The following is a 21,270-nucleotide window of genomic DNA, read 5'->3' as shown; positions in this document are numbered from 1 at the left end:
GTAACTGAGATTGTTTTTTTGTCCTTCCCCTGCTCCTCTTGACAGCGGAGGCCATGGAAGAGTTAAACCTGCTGGAACTGTGCCCTGCCGGCCAAATGAAGGGTAAGCACAGTGATCCAAAACAGCCTCTGCAGAAATAAAACAATATATAGAAATGTGCAACACTAGGATTTAATTTTCCTACCACCATCCATTTATATAATACATGAAATGAAGCTCAAATTAATTTGCACCGTGGCTCTAAAGTAACAATGTAATCTCAGCGTTATAGCGCAGTCGCAAATGGATTTCTGTCTCCAGTAATTTTATAAGAAGCACTCCAGGGGTCACCTTAAAAGATGTCGCTATTTTTTAAAAGCCCAAACTATCCCGTGGCCTGTCAGCAAACGGGAATCTCGGCAATGCAATCTGTTTTGTGCCATCGATTTGTCTGCCGTTGCACCTTGTCACATGCTTTGCCTGTTTGCTTTGCTCCTATTGGCAGAGATGACTAATATTATACACGCACGTCTATAATGGAGCGAGGGGGGGGGGGTCTGCTTGCTTGTGTGCAACGTGGCCCTTACTAACCCCTGGAAAATGTTTAAATAGGGAATAGCATGATAGGACAACTAAACAACATAAATCAGTTTAAATATAAGTGTATTGGTATTAATATCACATACATCATACTCGGCTGTTTGAGACGTGTAATTTAAGGTAGTGACTCTCTGGCCAAAACATTAGATACACTTGCACAATATAGTTGTGGATATATATTGAGTTCATTTTTCTATTTACTATTATTTTAGATAAGACATTTGTGCAGCATTTTTTGCACTTTTTTCATTCATTTATGTCCAGCCACTCACGCAAATCAAAAGGCCCCAAATTTAGCCTGGGGCAGTACTGACAACAAATTTGATGAAAGTGAATTAGTCCCTTTCTTTTTTGTTATTATCTTAATGAGCAACCTATATAAACAGTGATTAGAGCAGGGGTGTCCAAACTTTTTCCACACACACTGAAAAATGAAAGCATATTGGGGGCCATTTTGATATTTCCAAAACAAATGCAATATATATTGTAACCCTTAGGGCTCCCCTCAATTTTGGTGAATGTTAAAGGTCCCGGGGACCCAAAAGTGTCTCAGTGATTAAAGTGTTGTTTTTTAACAATTTAATGTCTGGGGCCCTTTTGGGTCATATATTAATTTTTGACTTTCAACACTTAAGAATATAACTATAGAACAACTTCAGATCTATTCGTTTCCATAACGTTTATATTTTTTTAATGTTCCATAACTTTTTTTTCCCAAAGTAAAACCTGTTTTCTATGGACAAAAACACAATATTTTTTCCCGAAATATTTTTCAAAATAGAACATTTGATGTGAGGTAAAAATAACAAAATTGCTTTGGATTCATTATTATTCTTTCAAGCAATGAAAATAAAATAAAACATTACTATTTAGCTCTCAGGGATCCAAACGGCCCCCACTCATAAAAGTGTTAAAAACTACTCTCATGTTAATCTATATTAGTTTTACTTTCAATGCTTGAATCTCTAGAACAATTTCAGATCTATCTGCCTCCATAACATTTTTTTGTTGAAAAAAAAAAACAAAGTTTTTTTTTTTTGTTTTTTTCCAAAGTAAACACTGTTTTCTATGGAAAAAAACAAAATATAACATTTGATGTGAAGTAATTAGAGCCCTAAAAAGATAAATAATCCATAAAAACATTGCTTTTAATTAGAGATGTCCGATTATATCGGCCTGCCAATATTATCGGCCGATAAATGCGTTAAAATGTAATATCGGAAATTATCGGTATCGTTTTTAAAAATTTTTTTTTTTATTAAATCAACATAAAAAACACAAGATACACTTACAATTAGTGCACCAACCCAAAAAACCTTCCTCCCCCATTTACACTCATTCACACAAAAGGGTTGTTTCTTTCCGTTATTAATATTCTGGTTCCTACATTATATATCAATACAGTCTGCAAGGAATACAGTCCGTAAGCACACATTATTGTGCGTGCTGCTGGTCCACTAATAGTACTAACCTTTAACAGTTAATTTTACTCATTTTCATTAATTACTAGTTTCTATGTAACTGTTTTTATATTGTTTTACTTTCTTTTTTATTCAAGAAAATGTTTTTAATTTATTTATCTTATTTTATTAATTTAAAAAAAAAGTACCTTATCTTCACCATACCTGGTTGTCATAATAATAATGTGTTAATTCCACGACTGCATATATCGGTTGATATCGGTATCGGTTGATATCGATATCGGTAATTAAAGAGTTGGACAATATCGGAATATCGGATATCTGCAAAAAGCCATTATCGGACATCCCTACTTTTAATTCATTATTTATCTTTCAAGCAAACGGCAATAAAATGAATAAATAAATAAATAAAACACACCGAAGACCTCAGGGATCCAAACAGCCCCCACTCATAAAAGTGCTAAACCCTACACTTATGTTAACATATCTTATTTTTACTTTCAATGCTTAAATCCCTAGATCAACTTCAGATCTATCTATTGATTATATGATTTTATAATTTTTTGCTCAATGGCAGTTTTAAAGTGAAAAACTGCCTGCATGGCAGCTTTGTGTTATTAGTGTCAATATATACTATTAGTATTACATTACACCTGTTTGCTCTTTTATTTCATTTTAATTTTTTTGTGTGGAGTATTTTTAAAATGTGTCGCTAAAAAATAGCTGCAGGCGGAAAATGGCCCCCGAGCCACACTTTAGACACCCATTGATTAGAGCATATGAAGTCAAGTAAAAAACAACAACTCCTATGCCATGTAGGTTTGAAGGTCACCACAGGTAACATTTTAACCCATAATCTTGCAGTTTCTGGTCCATTTGAATGTATTTGTACTCAGAGGTATATGTGCCGCAGTGAAAATTCGGCATTGCATCCGCATAGACATTAAACAGAATATTGACAAAAACAACATGACAAAGTGCTCACAGGCTGATCAGGCCCAGGAATAAAATAGAAAGCCACATAATTAAAACATCAAAATAAAAGGCAATAGGACAAAACTGCCATAACTAAACAAATATGTGCATTACAACTTTGTACCACTTGCGCAGTCCTTATTATCTAGTGTTTAAATGGATGTTTAAAGTGCCAACATGCCTCCCAAGCACTGCAAAGCCATTAAATTGTCATCTTTTCCATTTGAAAAGGGCAAATATTCGACACATGCCGAGCAGCACGCAGCTGTCAGACAATCAGTCAACGCAGAACGTCCTCTTCCACTTCAAATCCACTCAGCGTTTCCAGAACTTTTTCATACGTCACATGATCCCACCCCGATAACTCCTCGGCCATAACTCAGGGCCTAAATTTAGGCAATATATTAAAGCCTCCCCTCCCCGCGCTGGACTCGATCTGACTTTTGGCTTTTTTTGGGAGCAGGGCGTTAAAAAGGGAGGCGGATGGAAGTGTGCCCTTGTGCTTTAGTTTTTAAATTACTACCACAAGGTTGCTCTGAATACACAATGTGACATGATTTAAAAATAAATAAATAAAAATGGCTTGTTGAGACACTCAATAAGACTGCATCATTGCTTAAAAAGACGACGTGCACAACATCGATGCTGTATAAAGTTATTGATTTGAGGCTTCTTTCTTCACCGTAATGTCGCAAGACTGACAATAAACGACTCCCAGTGATTGGATGCGACTTTGTGTGTCGCTCTTGTCCTTCACTCCCCATGCAACCCCGATCAGGTGGCTTGTAAATTCCCTCATTTCAGCATTTTATGGACAGCCCAGTTGTTGTTGTGTTCATAGACAAGCATTTCAGCTGACCTTTGCTGACTCTTTGTGTCTCAGCGTTTTCTCTGAAGGAGGAATTTAGGGCTCAGAAAGTTTATAAATAAGCCTTCTATCAAGTTCCACAACAGGTGTGACCCCGGTGTCCTAAAACTGAACACTTTCAGCGGGCGCTACATGTGAGCGCTGGGCCTGCCAGGGAGACTGCAGCCTTATCGTATTAATGCCTTGCTGTGGTATGTGATAACGTGCCCTAAAAGAAAAAAGGAAAAAAAGGACCCCTTGCGCTTTTGCATTAAGTGTTAAACAGCACTCATTTGACTTGGCGAAGCAGCTGGAGTGAGGACAAACAAGTCATGTTCTGTCTCTGCCAGGGGACACTGAGCTATTCAAGCTTTCAAGGATAAACGCCATATCAGTACTCTGACCAACTGTGTGTGACACGTGGAAAAGAACACACCTTGTCCCGGTGGTGTTTTAAGAAATGCAACAAGAGGGGAGGATGAATTAAGGACAATTTGTCCTGGAAAGTTGGGACTATCCACAGCTTAGCATGACCGCTCAGTAAACGCGGTCAGGACAGCTTTGGCACAAATTTAGCAAACGCAGAAAGCATCTGGAAGAGGATGCATTATAGCAAATACAGTGAAAGCTGCCAAAGACAAACAACTCAAAAGTGGTCCAATTTTACAAGTTTAACCAAAATATCTCACCTCATCTCACTACAATGCTCTATCTAAGCCTGGCCGATATGGCCTAAAAATAACACCTCCAATGATTTCACAAAAAAATAGATTTTTAGAAAGAAACCAATGAGTTGAGTTGAGTTTAAGTTTATTTGGAACATGCAAGCATACAACATGATACATCACAATTTCCACTTTCTCTTTTCAACATGTTCGAAAAGGAGTAGGAAGAAGCAGAGCTTATTTAATCCTACCCCTTTTCTTTTATATAACAGTTGCTAAAACTTTTTGTTCACTTCCTGTTCACAATTTATTCACAATATACTCCATAAGTAATGACAATAAAAATAATTAAATAATAATAATTTAATAATAATAATTGGTGAAGTAAGTCATATTTCATATGATGAGATAAGTAAGTTTATTTTGAGAATGAATGAATGGATGGATGAAATAAATTGAGAATGTTTGTCATGGTTCTTGTTCTTTGTACTTTGTAAACACTTTAAGTTTGAAGAGTTTCTTGAAGTGGATCATATTAGTACATTGTTTGATTGCTTTGCTTAATCCATTCCATAATTTAATTCCACATACTGATATACTGAAGGTCTTAAGTGTTGTACGTGCATACAAATGTTTTAAATTACATTTTTCTCTAAGATTATATTCCTCCTCTTTTATTCTTGGGTAGCAGGTTATAGTTTGCTTTGTGTATAATGTTAGCTGTTTGAAAATTCACCATGTCATGGAATTTCAGTATTTTTGATTCAATAAATAAATTATTTGTTTGTTCTCTATATCCAACATTATGTATTATTCTAACTGATCTTTTTTGTAACACTGTTAGGGAATGAAGTGCACTTTTGTAGTTATTTCCCCATATTTCTACACAGTAACTCAGATATGGTAACACTAGCGAGCAGTAGAGAATATGAAGTGATTTTTGGTCTAGAACATGTTTTGCTTTATTCATTATTGATGTGTTTCTCGCTACTTTATGTTGTATATTTTTTACATGAGATTTCCAGTTCAATTTATCATCAATCATTATACCTAAAAATTTGGTTTCATTTACTCTTTCAATTTCTATTCCGTCTATTTGTATTTGTGTTTGACTTTCTCTTCTACTGTTACCAAATAGCATTATTTTAGTTTTACTGAGATTCAACGATAGTCTGTTTTTGTCAAACCATCTTTTTAATTTGTTAATTTCTTCTGTTATTATTTGTATTATCTTCTGTGTGTCCTCTCCTGAACAAAACGCTGTTGTATCATCCGCAAATAATACTAATTTTAAATCTTTTGTAAATTTACAAATGTCATTTATATAGAGATTAGTATTGATCCCTGAGGTACACCACAACTTTTTGAGTACATATGACTTTGCTTTTATCTCATCAAAAATTAGTATTTTCAAATTACACTGCATACGCTGCATCTTACTTTTTATTTTTGTTCTTTTTAGACCAGATATACATAAATTGAACTTTTTATAGAGTAATTTTCAAACAACTAAATTAAGAGCTTCCTCTGGGAAGTAATAACTATTTCTGTTCACAGAAATGTAGCATTGCACATTGCAAGCAAATAAATAATAATATCCAACACAGAGATTAAAAAAGTGCAAACTTAAAACTTCTGTCTTGAATAAAATACTTCAGTTCAGTTCAGTTTCAGTTTATTTGGAACATGCATACACTACAATGTAATTCATCACATATTTCCAGTTGTTTCATTACAGCATGTCCGAAAAGGAGTACGAAGAAGTTGAGTTTATTTAATCCTTCCCCTTTTTAATACCATAGCAATTTTATCCTATTTCCTTATTCTCTGTAACATAACAGTGAGCAAATAAATAAATAATATAACATAGTAAGTAAACAAATATTAAATACATCGTTGTCTCAATAAAAAAAAAAAAAAAAGGGTTCAAAGTGTTCATCATAATTCTTGTTCTGTGTACTTTGTGAACACTTGTAGTTTGAACAGTCTCTTAAACTGAATCATATTGGTGCTTTGTTTGATTTCTTTGGTTAATCCATTCCATTATTTAATTCCATATACTGACATGCTCAAGATTTTTAATGTTTACTTCTGTAAAAAAAAAAAAAAAGGAAAAAAAAAAGGTGTTATACATTGTATATATGATCAAGTAAAACATTGAGAGGACTATAGTTTCAGTAAGTGGATAAACGCAGCCTTTTTCATTCACACATCTTGGCGGTGTGCAGAGCGACTGCTTTAATCATCGTTCTCACTGTGCTTCGTTCTCATCATACATGGTATCATCAAATATACCGGCTGTGAATGCATCCACCACAGTAAGCTGCTTTTTAGCCAGAGTTTGTTGTTTTTGCGGTCTTGTTTGCCTTGTAAAGAGTTGCATTTCACTCACTCGACTTAATACAATGCTGGAATAAGTTTGTTGTGCTGCTAACTTTTTTAAACAAACTTTGAAGCATGCAGTCACTTGTTCCACGCCTGTTGCCGCAAAACCAAACTACTGACAACACTTTTCTTTTCTTTGGAATAAACGTCTCGCGCTTGTTAGCATTAGCCATGTTTTGCGAGGTGTGTGAATGTCCCAAAGGAAATGAGGAGGGCGGGAGCCAAGGAAGCTCCTGGGGACAAAAAGAATGCCGGCGCAAGAGGAAAAATAAATATATTTTAAATTTTTTAAATTGTCTGCAACAAAAAAATGTATCGATAAACTTGATATATCTCTTACAAGCCCCGTTTCCATATGAGTTGGGAAATTGTGTTCGATGTAAATATAAACGGAATACAATGATTTGCAAATCATTTTCAACCCATATTCAGTTGAATATGCTACAAAGACAACATATTTGATGTTCAAACTGATTAACTTTTTTTGTTGTTGCAAATAATCATTAACTTTAGAATTTGATGCCAGCAACACGTGACAAAGAAGTTGGGAAAGGTGGCAATAAATACTGATAAAGTTGAGGAATGCTCATCAAACACTTATTTGGAACATCCCACAGGTGAACAGGCAAATTGGGAACATGTGGGCGCCATGATTGGGTATAAAAGTAGATTCTATGAAATGCTCAGTCATTCACAAACAAGGATGGAGTGAGGGTCACCACTTTGTCAACAAATGCGTGAGCAAATTGTTGAACAGTTTAAGAAAAACCTTTCTCAACCAGCTATTGCAAGGAATTTAGGGATTTCACCATCTACGGTCCGTAATATCATCAAAGGGTTCAGATAATCTGGAGAAATCACTGCACGTAAGCAGCAAAGCCCGTGACCTTCGATCCCTCAGGCTGTACTGCATCAACAAGTGACATCAGTGTGTAAAGGATATCACCACATGGGCTCAGGAACACTTCAGAAACCCACTGTCCGTAACTACAGTTGGTCGCTACATCTGTAAGTGCAAGTTAAAACTCTCCTGTGCAAGGCGAAAACCGTTTATCAACAACACTCAGAAACACCGTCGGCTTCGCTGGGCCTAAGCTCATCTAAGATGGATTGATACAAAGTGGAAAAGTGTTCTGTGGTCTGACGAGTCCACATTTCAAATTGTTTTTGGAAACTGTGGACGTCGTGTCATCTGGACCAAAGAGGCCAAGCCACGTGTTACATCAACGTGGCTTCATAGTAAAAGAGTGCGGGTACTAGACTGGCCTGCCTGTAGTCCAGACCTGTCTCCCATTTAAAATGTGTGGCGCATTATGAAGCCTAAAATACCACAACGGAGACCCCGGACTGTTGAACAACTTAAGCTGTACATCAAGCAAGAATGGGAAAGAATTCCACCTGAGAAGCTTAAACAATGTGTCTCCTCAGTTCCCAAACGTTTACTGAGTGTTGTTAAAAGGAAAGGCCATGTAACACAGTGGTGAACATGCCCTTTCCCAACTACTTTGGCACGTGTTGCAGCCATGAAATTCCAAGTTAATTATTATATGCAAAAAAAAAATAAAGTTTATGAGTTTGAACATCAAATATCTTGTCTTTGTAGTGCATTCAATTGAATATGTGTTGAAAAGGATTTGCAAATCATTGCATTCCGTTTATATTTACATCTAACACAATTTCCCAAATCATATGGAAACGGGGTTTGTACAATACTGAATATCATGTTCTATTCTTCAGCCAACAGAGCTGGGTCGAGTAGCCAAAAATTGTACTCAAGTAAGAGAACCGTAACTTTCGGATAAAATTACTCACATACAATAGAAATTAGTCATTTAATGTATGTTTGCACGTATGTATCTACATTACATGTATGCTAGCATGTCTTATAAAGTATTTTAAGTACTACCCATAGGAGGCACTACACATGTCATATCATCTTGTGAAAAAAATAGTTTCAGACCGTGAACTTGTTTTCTTTAGCTTAAGTTAGCCGTTATTTAACAGATGACCACTGAGTGAATTATTGATGAATTAATAAAACCTTATTATGCCCAATAAAGATATGTGTCCATAATAAGAAGTGTTTTTACGCATGCCAGACAATAATGTTTAATATCTTGTATCGAACCAACTTTATGCCATTTAGCTTTAACATAACACTGTATATGATTTATTTCATACCTTTAGGGACAGCTTGTGAACAAAAAAGAAACAGTATTAAACAAGTGTTTTGTACAGAATTCCAGAGGTGTGCAGATCCACATCTGACTAACTTATTAATGATTATAAAGAAATATTGTATTGATTGTAAGTAAAGAAAAAATAACCCCGCCTTCATTTCATGCATTTTAATACACACCATATATTAAGGCTTTGTTAGGAATAGGAAGAGGAAAGTTGAAAAATGAAACTGTAAGGAGCGATCAGACCCTGAGGGAATAATTAGGGTCAATCATAAAACTTTATCACAGTGTGAGACAAACACAGTGACAGAGACAGAGCTGATTGCTCCAATACAAGCTAAACAGCGATGTTCAGCCATGCATGACTGATGCGCTCCACTCTTCAGTCCTTTTAAAGTTATCACTTCAAAGCTACACAGTCATCATTCTACATCTGTCAGATATAATGGGACAATAACACCAGTTCATATCTGGATTGCGCTAATTATCTCTTTCTACCTTTTCCATTGTCAAAAAACTCTGGTGAAGCTAATTCATCACTGAACATAATCTGTTTTGGAACACAACTTGATCTTTGTCCAAATGTTTAAATATTATTTTCTGTAGGGGACAATAGGAATAATCTGTTCCAGTGTCAAATCTTTATAAACTGTTCAGGCCATGTTTTGAGTAGAGAAGTCCCAATCATGGGATTGGATCGGGAGTCGATATTTTTGTTTTTAAAAATTGTACTCAAATAAAAGATTCCCTCTAAAAGGATGCACGCTCAAGGAGACACAATTACATTTCCATGTTCCTTGTTACACACATGCAGGAGTTACATGAATACTAGGAGGGTGCATGTCTTGTTTATGTATCGTCCATCCACAATGCGAAGCCGCTTCTAAAGATACTAATCCTCCCCACCAAACTAAGTTTCTTCCAAGGAACATTATCACTGGAGGGCTAGAGGAAAAGGAATGGCTAAGCATGTTACACATACACTGACCAGGACGACACAAGAAGCTAACTGCTAAAACTTCAATGTAAAGTAGGAGTGATCAATCCAGATGTTGATACTATTGATACAGAATGGATACCAAAGTGATTACACTGAACAAATATATAAATGCAATATTTTTATTTTTGCTCCCATTTTTTAACGTAAAGATCTAAAACTTTTTCTATGTTCACAAAATAAATATTGTTCACAAATCTGTCTAAATCTGTGTTAGTGAGCATTTCTTCTTTGCCGAGATAATTCAACCCACCTCACAGGTGTGGCATATCAACAGGCTGTTTAGAAAGCATGATTATTGCACAGGTGTGCAGGGGCGCCGAAAAGGGGGGGTAAAGGAGACGGATTCTAGGGGCCCATGATGGAGGGGGGCCCAGAGAGGCCCTTAATGATGATGAAATTATAATACAGAAAAAATAATGACACTGTGTTGGGGGCCCTGTAAAGATTCTTTTCATGGGGCCCAAAATCCCTAGCGGCGCCCCTGCAGGTGTGCCTTAGGTTGCCCACAATAAAAGGCCACTCTAAAATGTGTAGTTTTATCACACAGCACAATGCCACAGATGTCACAAGTTTTGAGTGAGTGTGGAGTTGGTATGCTGACTGCAGAAATGTCCACCAGAATGATGCCGTGAATGTTCATTTCTCTACCATAAACCGTCGACGAAGGGGCTTCAGAGAATTGGGCAGTACATCCAGCCTGGCCTCACAACCGCAGACCACGTGTAACCACACCAGCCCAGGACTTCCACATACAGCAGGTGCACCTCCATGATCGTCTGAGACCAGCCACCCGGACAGCTGCTGCAACAATTGGTTTGCACGACCAAATAATTTCTGCACGAACTGTGAGAAACTGTCTGAGGGAATCAATCAATCAATCAATGTTTATTTATATAGCCCTAAATCACAAGTGTCTCAAAGGGCTGCACAAGCCACAACGACATCCTCGGTACAGAGCCCACATAAGGGCAAGGAAAAACTCACCCCAGTGGGACGTCGATGTGAATGACTATGAGAAACCTTGGAGAGGACCGCATATGTGGGTAACCCCCCCCTCTAGGGGAGACCGAATGCAATGGATGTCGAGTGGGTCTGACATAATATTGTGAGAGTCCAGTCCATAGTGGATCCAACATAATAGTAAGAGTCCAGTCCATAGTGGGGTCAGCAGGAAACCATCCCGAGCGGAGACGGGTCAGCAGCGCAGAGATGTTCCCAACCGATACACAGGCGAGCGGTCCACCCCGGGTCCAGACTCTGCACAGCCAGCACTTCATCCATGACACCGGACCTGTGTGTCTCCCCTCCACAAGGGATAGGGGGGAGCAGAGGAGAAAAGAAAAGAAACAGCAGATCAACTGGTCTAAAAAAGGTTGTTTTTTTTTAAGGCTAGAGTATACAAATGAGTTTTAAGATGGGACTTAAATGCTTCTACTGAGGTAGCATCTCTAACTGTTATCGGGCGGGCATTCCATAGTACTGGAGCCCGAATAGAAAACGCTCTATAGCCCGCAGACTTTTTTTGGGCTCTGGGAATCACTAATAAGCCAGAGCTCATCTGCATGCTCGTCGTCCTCATCGGGGTCTTGACCTGACTGCAGTGTGTCGTCGTAACCGACTTTAGTGAGCAAATGCTCACATTCAATGGCGTCTGGCACGTTGGAGAGGTGTTTTCTTCACGGGTGAATCCCGGTTTTCACTGTTCAGGGCATATTGCAGACAGCGTGTGTGGCGTCGTGTGAGACAGGTTTGCTGATGTCAATGTTGTGAATCAAGTGTCCCATGGTGGGGGTGGAGTTATGGTATGGGCAGGAGTATGTTGTGGACAACGAACACAAGTGCATTTTATTGATGGCATTTTGAATGCACAGAGATACTGTGACGAGATCCTGAGGCCCATTAATGTGCCATTCACCAGAAACTATCACCTCATGTTGCAGCATGAGAATGCACGGCCCTATGTTGCAAGGATCTGTACACAATTCATGGAAGCTGAAAACATCTCAGTTCTTGCATGGCCAGCATACTCACCGGACATGTCACCCATTGAGCATGTTTGGGATGCTGTGGATCGGCGTATACCACAGCGTGTTCAAGTTCCAGCAATTTTACACAGCCATTGAAGAGGAATGGACCAACATTCCACAGGCCACAATCAACAACGTTAAGCTTCTTGTTTTGGGACATTCATCCTCCGCTGTTGCCATTTCTAATACATAGTAGTGTAAAGTTCTTACTTATGTCAGTAAACTCGCCATGAAAGCGCTAAAACATACCGGTGTAGTGAGTTTAAATAATTCACCCAAGGAACTTTAGTCATTGAGAGTTTCGGTAGGACGGTTTTTCACAGGACACATTTCCGGTGTTGTTGCACTAGTGAGCCACGGATGAGGAGATGCTGCTCCGTTATTGATTTAAGTAAAGTCTGAATGTCATTAAAACAGTTAGCTCCATCTTTTGACACTTCTTCCACTCCCGTCCTTGCACGCTACACCGCTACAACAAAGATGACGGGGAGAAGACGCTATCGAAGGTGAGCCACGTAAATAAGACAGCCCACAAAACGGCGCATCCTGAAGCGACTGTCAGAAAGCGGCTTGAAGATGATCCGTAATAATGCTCATTGTCATTTCTGTATTATTTTTTATTTTCGCTAACTGCTTATTTGCTATTACTTTTACCATCATATTTGTACATGTCGTATTTGCTGATGTTGCTCTATTGTTGTTGTTGTTGTTTGCTGTTGTTTTTGTCTCTCTGTCTAATCCCCCTCTTGTCCCCACAATTTCCCCCTCTGTCTTCTTTTTTTTCTCTTTCTATCCCCTCCTGCTCCGGCCCGGCTGCACCAAATGATAATATAAAGACATTTAATAAAGTCAAATACAAATAAGGCAACAAGAGAAGTATCCTACACTTCTCTTTTGTAAAGTAAATCTGAACAGCCGACATGGGCATCTACATCAACTATATCATTTGCCTGAGAAGATGGACAGGACAAAAAAAAAAAAGCAAAATGTGCAGTTTATCCTCGAAGCCTGAGGTCTGAAAAAAACTCTGTATTTCTTACAAATAATTTAGTTGAATTCCGAATTGTAAGACTTTCTTGGACTCCAAGCTGTAAAAGTCACATGCCAAAGGTACGACTAAAATCTCAGTTACAGTGACAAACCACTGTAACTGAGGGTGCAAATATTTGTCAGAATACATCATGTTCCATACTGTAAAGAAAAGCAATGTCACGCAGCCTTTCAACATGAATAATGGCAGTTTTTTTTACAAAAACTGGTTAACCAACATTTTCACATGCATAAGAACATTCTGTACCGGGAGGAATTTTTGTCATGAACTTACTGTTAACATCATAGAATTTTTTTTTTCTTTTTTCTTGTACAGACGGACAAACATGCTTACGAAACTGGATACAATGGGTAATGGTGGGTAAAATGCATGTCACTCCGTTATCCTCAAATGTCCCTCCTTGTCTCCTGTCAGCTGAGACCGACTTGGAGTTGGCTGCAGGTAAGACAAGAATGAAAGCTGGTTGGTTTACTTTACATTACTCCAATTAATTATTCAAATGTCCCTTCTGCCGTCGTGGCGGCTTGACGGGATGTGTGCTGTAGCATCACACACAAGTATTTGGCTGACGATCAACATTTTACATGCGTGTTCTCACAATAACGTTCGTTTCCTGTCAACGTAGGGTGGAACGATTTCAGTGCAGGTTGCAGCAGGGCACACACATGAAAGAGAGAAAAAAAAAAAAGAGGATAAGATTTTATAGGCAGGGCCTCTGTCTCGGACCGTGACTTTTCAGTTTTGAGGGTGTGAAAAGCTAATAAATATTTAAGAATAAGGTGTGTGACAGGGGCAGGCCCACTGCATTTGGGCGTCTGCTCTGCTTACTCTCCCAGGGAAACAGGTGCAGACGCACGGAAGAGAATTTCATTTCCAAAATAGCATTCAGCATTTTGCTGCTGCTGGGGCATTTCTCAGAGAGAAATCCTCATGTAATCATACACCGTGGCTACGGAAAATGTCTGAAGTTGATCCACCGAGACATATGGCGTCCTAGTGGAGGGGAGGAGCCACGGGGGCTTGAGGGACCCAAATAGGATATAAATGTTTGTTTAGTGATTATCTGTAAAGGGCACATTTCTGTGACAACTGTGCAAAATGGCTCGGCCCGCTGGTTATTAATCCAAGTGAAGTTTGAAATAGAAATACCTCAATAAAAATGGAATCCTATATGTAAAAAAAAAAACTGCGCTTCAAATATCTTAAAAATATTGTTTTGTCCCTTTTTAAAGGTTGAAGAATATGTGATTACGGTACTTTGAAATGGACACAGATGTGATGGATGTCCCACAGCTGATCAACTCAAAAAGTTAGAGTAGCGAAACCATTTTCTGTGGTTAAAAATGTTGATTGTATTTCTAAATTAAAGCTTAGACAGGAATTGCACTTTTTTTTTTTTTTGTATAGACTTTTGCCCCTCATCCACATGTGAGACAAGAACACATGCATCTTTTTCTTTTTTGTACGTTCTAAATAGTGACATCAAGGACAGTCTAGCCAGAAAGGTTGCACTAGTAAGTTAAAGGCCTACTGAAATGCGATTTTCTTATTTAAACGGGGCTAGCAGGTCCATTCTATGTGTCATACTTGATCATTTCGCGATATTGCCATATTTTTGCTGAAAGGATTTAGTAGAGAACATCGACGATAAAGTTCGCAACTTTTGGTCGCTGATAAAAAAGCCTTGCCTGTACCGGAAGTAGCAGACGAGTAGCGTGACTCAGGCCCGGCCCTAACCAATCTGGCGCCCTAGGCAAGATTTTAGGTGGCGCCCCCCCCCCCCCTCACAAGAAACCGAATAGCTTTATCTTTGACCTTTTTTTTTTTACTTACAACTATACCTAATATATAAAGGGGTGGACAAGTGACTATTACCTGCAGGGCAAACATTAGCTAACCAGAAGACAATAACAATGTAAACAAAAACACCTGCTTAAAAGATAATACCTGAGGAATGTAAGGTGGGAGTACAGTAATTACCTAACATTACATTATTATTTTCCATAACAATGTAGCCCCCTCCACAATATTAACCCGACGTTAAAACAGAACTAGCTATTTATTGATTAGCAATTGCCGAATCATGTAACATTAGCTTAATGCTAACAAGCCAGGTTACTATCACATTCTGTAACAGACAAATAATTTCATGTAGGCTAACGTTACCTACCTGCTACCTCTGTCTTTTCTCGTTTCTACTCCTCTTCTTTTCTCTTTTTTCTTCCTTGGGCACCTGACAGTTTTGGCCGTTTTGACATCTTGTGTTGATTTTTTGATGTGGTGACGTCCAAAAAGAGTCATGATACGGGAAGGGAGGGGGGGGCGTAATGTTGTAACAAATAATATTTCTATTAAATAGGCTTTACTTTGCATTTTAATTAACGTGGGATTATTTTTTTGTATTTAGAAATAATAGTACCAACTTTCTTTCTTTTTTTTTTTTTCTCCAACATTTGTGGCACTGGCATGGCGCCCCCTGATGGACGGCGCCCTTAGCATTTGCCTATACGGCCTATGCCACAGGCCGGCCCTGGCGTGACTTCACAGGTTGTGGAGCTCTTCACATCCGCACATTGTTTACAATCATGGCCACCAGCAGCGAGAGTGATTCGGACTGAGAAAGCGACGATTTCCCCATTAATTTGAGTGAGGATGAAAGATTCGTGGATGAGGAAAGTGAGAGTGAAGGACTAGAGGGCATTGGGAGCGATTCAGATAGGGAAGATGCTGTGAGAGGCGGGTGGGACCTGATATTCAGCTGGGAATGACTAAAACAGTAAATAAACACAAGACATATATATACTCTATTAGCCACAACACAACCAGGCTTATATTTAATATGCCACAAATTAATCCCGCATAACAAACACCTCCCCCCTCCCGTCCATATAACCCGCCAATACAACTCGAACACCTGCATAACACACTCAATCCCACAGCCCAAAGTACCGTTCACCAGTCTTTGGTATGACTCGGCCGGGGTTTGAACCCACAACCTACCGATCTTAGGGCGGACACTCTAACCACTAGGCCACCGAGTAGTATACAGGTAAAAGCCAGTAAATTAGAATATTTTGAAAAACTTGATTTATTTCAGTAATTGCATTCAAAAGGTGTAACTTGTACATTATATTTATTCATTGCACACAGACTGATGCATTCAAATGTTTATTTCATTTAATTTTGATGATTTGAAGTGGCAACAAATGAAAATCCAAAATTCCGTGTGTCACAAAATTAGAATATTACTTAAGGCTAATACAAAAAAGGGATTTTTAGAAATGTTGGCCAACTGAAAAGTATGAAAATGAAAAATATGAGCATGTACAATACTCAATACTTGGTTGGAGCTCCTTTTGCCTCAATTACTGCGTTAATGCGGCGTGGCATGGAGTCGATGAGTTTCTGGCACTGCTCAGGTGTTATGAGAGCCCAGGTTGCTCTGATAGTGGCCTTCAACTCTTCTGCGTTTTTGGGTCTGGCATTCTGCATCTTCTTTTTCACAATACCCCACAGATTTTCTATGGGGCTAAGGTCAGGGGAGTTGGCGGGCCAATTTAGAACAGAAATACCATGGTCCGTAAACCAGGCACAGGTAGATTTTGCGCTGTGTGCATGCGCCAAGTCCTGTTGGAACTTGAAATCTCCATCTCCAGAGAGCAGGTCAGCAGCAGGAAGCATGAAGTGCTCTAAAACTTGCTGGTAGACGGCTGCGTTGACCCTGGATCTCAGGAAACAGAGTGGACCGACACCAGCAGATGACATGGCACCCCAAACCATCACTGATGGTGGAAACTTTACACTAGACTTCAGGCAACGTGGATCCTGTGCCTCTCCTGTCTTCCTCCAGACTCTGGGACCTCGATTTCCAAAGGAAATGCAAAATTTGCATGGTTGGGTGATGGTTTGGGGTGCCATGTCATCTGCTGGTGTCGGTCCACTCTGTTTCCTGAGATCCAGGGTCAACGCAGCCGTCTACCAGCAAGTTTTAGAGCACTTCATGCTTCCTGCTGCTGACCTGCTCTATGGAGATGGAGATTTCAAGTTCCAACAGGACTTGGCGCCTGCACACAGCGCAAAATCTACCCGTGCCTGGTTTACGGACCATGGTATTTCTGTTCTAAATTGGCCCGCCAACTCCCCTGACCTTAGCCCCATAGAAAATCTGTGGGGTATTGTGAAAAGGAAGATGCAGAATGCCAGACCCAAAAACGCAGAAGAGTTGAAGGCCACTATCAGAGCAACCTGGGCTCTCATAACACCTGAGCAGTGCCAGAAACTCATCGACTCCATGCCACGCCGCATTAACGCAGTAATTGAGGCAAAAGGAGCTCCAACCAAGTATTGAGTATTGTACATGCTCATATTTTTCATTTTCATACTTTTCAGTTGGCCAACATTTCTAAAAATCCCTTTTTTGTATTAACCTTAAGTAATATTCTAATTTTGTGACACACGGAATTTTGGATTTTCATTTGTTGCCACTTCAAATCATCAAAATTAAATGAAATAAACATTTGAATGCATCAGTCTGTGTGCAATGAATAAATATAATGTACAAGTTACACCTTTTGAATGCAATTACTGAAATAAATCAAGTTTTTCAAAATATTCTAATTTACTGGCTTTTACCTGTACAGTAAGAAAGGTGGGCGCAAAAGAGGACCTCCCATTGGCTCTGTTTGAATGCATTAAAAAAATACATTTGTCCTCATGTCTTTTATAATAATTGTGAATGATAGGTGAAAGGGCAGTTCCAATTAAATGGATGGCAATAATTTGAAGGCCCTAGTTTACATTTGTATTCAAATGTATCAATAACTACCTCAAAATGTGTTTCATTTGGAGTCAAACCAAGAATAAAAATATGCTTTTTAAGTCGGTTTTTTTGGACAGTACTCATTACATAAAGAATTTTAAAAAATGTATTTCATTATTTCAGACACAACAAACCAAAAATACTCTTGATCTACACAATTTAAAGACGAAAAATAGCGTTATCCAATAAATCTGAATACATTTATCTATTCCAAAAATATGTCATAACCAGTATTTATTGACAACTGGACAACTTCTAGCACCGATTTAGTACTTTGCGCTTAATGTACTTTTGAAATGTAACATTATCGACTGAAATTAAGGGCAGTCTAACCAGAAAGCTTAAAGTTTAGTTAAAGTACCAATGATTGTCACACACACACTAGGTGTGGTGAAATTTGTCCTCTGCATTTGACCCATCCCCTTTATCACCCCCTGGGAGGTGAGGGGAGCAGTGGGCAGCAGCGGTGCCGTGCCCGGGAATCATTCTTGGTGATTTAACCCCCAATTCCAACCCTTGATGCTGAGTGCCAAGCAGGGAGGTAATGGGTCCCATTTTTATAGTCTTTGGTATGACTCGGCCGGGGTTTGAACTCAGAACCTACCGATCTCAGAGTGGACACTCTAACCAATAGGCCACTGAGTAGGTACACTAGTATACTGGAGGAAGGGGATTCACATCGCCCCATTCTTCACGGTTTACCTGACACATGAAATGTGACAAATTGAGGGGGACTATCCACTTTAGCCGCCAGATGGCAGTAGAGTGTTGAATATTTGAAAAATGTGTTTTCTGACAACTTTGACTACAGTGTCAGTTGCTATATAGGATGGCGCTTTCCATCATTTTCAGCAAACTGCTTTGCAAAATGATTAACCTGCCCTCTTCCGCTCATGTGAGATCCACCCAGGAATGGGGTCATATGAATCATTTCCCCTGGGATGTATACTTCAACTGCACTTAAGTTTTTTAAGTGAGCTTCTAGTGCAGTTTTTGTGTTGCGAGCCGGATTCACATACAAACCCCGTTTCTATATGAGTTGGGAAATTGTGTTAGATGTAAATATAAACGGAATACAATGATTTGCAAATCCTTTTCAACCCATATTCAATTGAATGCACTACAAAGACAAGATATTTGATGTTCAAATTCATAAACTTTATCTTTTTTTGCAAATAATAATTAACTTAGAATTTCATGGCTGCAACACGTGACAAAGTAGTTGGGAAAGGGCATGTTCACCACTGTGTTACATGGCCTTTCCTTTTAACAACACTCAGTAAACGTTTGGGAACTGAGGAGACACATTTTTCAAGCTTCTGAGGTGGAATTCTTTCCCATTCTTGTTTTATGTACATCTTAAGTTGTTCAACAGTCCGGGGGTCTCCGTTGTGGTATTTTAGGCTTCATAATGTGCCACACATTTTCAATGGGAGAAAGGACTGGACTACAGGCAGGCCAGTCTAGCACCCGCACTCTTTTACTATGAAGCCACGTTGATGTAACACGTGGCTCGGCATTGTCTTGCTGAAATAAGCAGGGGCGTCCATGGTAACGTTGCTTGGATGGCAACATATGTTGTTTCTGGGTGTTGATAAACGGTTTTCGCCTTCCATAGGAGAGTTTTAACTTGCACTTACAGATGTAGCGACCAACTGTAGTTACTGACAGTGGGTTTCTGAAGTGTTCCTGAGCCCATGTGGTGATATCCTTTACACACTGATGTCGCTTGTTGATGCAGTACAGCCTGAGGGATCGAAGGTCACAGGCTTAGCTGCTTACGTGCTTTCTCCAGATTCTCCGAACCCTTTGATGATATTACGGACCGTAGATGGTGAAATCCCTAAATTCCTTGCAATAGCTGGTTGAGAAAGGTTTTTCTTAAACTGTTCAACAATTTGTCCACGCATTTTTGACAAAGTGGTGACCCTCGCCCCATCCTTGTTTGTGAATGACTGAGCATTTCATGGACTCTACTTTTATACCCAATCATGGCACCCACCTGTTCCCAATTTGCCTGTTCACCTGTGGGATGTTCCAAATAAGTGTTTAATGAGCATTCCTCAACTTCATCAGTATTTATTGCCACCTTTCCCAACTTCTTTGTCATGTGTTGCTGGTATCAAATTCTAAAGTTAATGATTATTTGCACAAAAAAAAATGTTTATCAGTTTGAACATCAAATATGTTGTCTTTGTAGCATATTCAACTGGGTTGAAAATGATTTGCAAATCATTGTATTCCGTTTATATTTACATCCAACACAATTTCCCAACTCATATGGAAACGGGGTTTTTAGATCTTTTATTCCTAAGTTCCAGGTTGATCTCCCACTCCCACCTATACCGTTTTTTTTCTTCCACACACTGTAACATAATGAGAGATGTGGCAATTAATTTTCTTTTAATCAAGGTTGAAATGAAGTAAATTGCTGCAGCTGGGCGAGTCCTCATTTTCTATTTTTGCAGTGATGCAAAACAAATACGATAAAATGATGGCCCTCCTCACCTCCTGTAATTAGAAAGCATGAATGATCAGAGGGAGATGATACGTATAGTACCTCCGACTGCGCCTCTCCCCCTCGAGATCAGATTTCAGCTCTTTTGAAACAGATGACCATGTTTTCCTCCCCACGCCTCCTTTATTTGCCTCTTCTTGTTTCCCTCTGCTGCAGTTGTAGACAGCCGGAGCAGCCTGACGTGACATTGACTGCACTGTTGTTGCAATGCCTCTCAAATCTTATTAAATACCACAGCTGTGAAAGACCTTGCTGACTCTTCACATTCCCATTAACTGTGTTATTTCAGAACCCTACCCAGTTGATTAGGAATGTATTAAAATTACCTGAGCATTGTATTGGCGACATATGGCGACCGGCGCTGTTCGGAAAACAGGGATTAGTTTTTTCATTTTGACATCTAGTTATCACATCATTAGGAATATTGAGCACAGACTTAAATGCGGGTTTAAAAAAAAAAGGCATTCTCGAGGAATACACCATTTCTCTTGAGAGAAAAGTTTTGATTGTGGCGATATTGCGGTCTTCTCAGAGAACCTTAATTTCCTGTTGGAGGTGATTGAGGAAGTAGTCACCTGCCTCTTATTGTCTGCTGCTTCAAATATGTAAACTTGGAGGCAGAAAACATATTGACCAAGGATGTAATGAACACATTTGATGAGTTTTAAACAGCAAAAATGGTCTTTTGTGTTTTCTGCTGTTTCCAGGGACAATAAATGTATTTTGTGATTTTTTTTTACATTATCTTCAGTAAAATTTGCAAAATTTGTGCATTGACCGATACAATATGGGGCAGAGAC

General features: G+C 39.0%; 1 long non-coding RNA gene across 2 annotated transcripts in view; it reads left to right on the top strand.

The window, feature by feature from the left end:
- The window catches only part of LOC140678743 (uncharacterized), a 53,178-nt gene extending 32,483 nt beyond the window's left edge, over nucleotides 1-20,695 (top strand). The window contains exons 3-5 of one of the 2 annotated variants that reach the window (XR_012050360.1): nucleotides 46-102; nucleotides 13,449-13,574; nucleotides 20,627-20,695. This is a non-coding gene — a long non-coding RNA (uncharacterized lncRNA). Of the gene's footprint in view, nucleotides 1-45; nucleotides 103-3,206; nucleotides 3,520-13,448; nucleotides 13,575-20,626 lie in introns of those variants that run through there. The other variant, XR_012050359.1, reaches the window with a different exon arrangement.
- Nucleotides 20,696-21,270: the final 575 nt, after the last annotated feature.

Source organism: Nerophis lumbriciformis, linkage group LG01 (genome assembly GCF_033978685.3).
Source record: "Nerophis lumbriciformis linkage group LG01, RoL_Nlum_v2.1, whole genome shotgun sequence".
Classification (NCBI taxonomy): Eukaryota; Metazoa; Chordata; class Actinopteri; order Syngnathiformes; family Syngnathidae; genus Nerophis; species Nerophis lumbriciformis.
The sequence above is the reverse complement of the archived record's forward strand: the minus strand, read 5'-3'. Positions and strand labels throughout refer to the sequence as shown.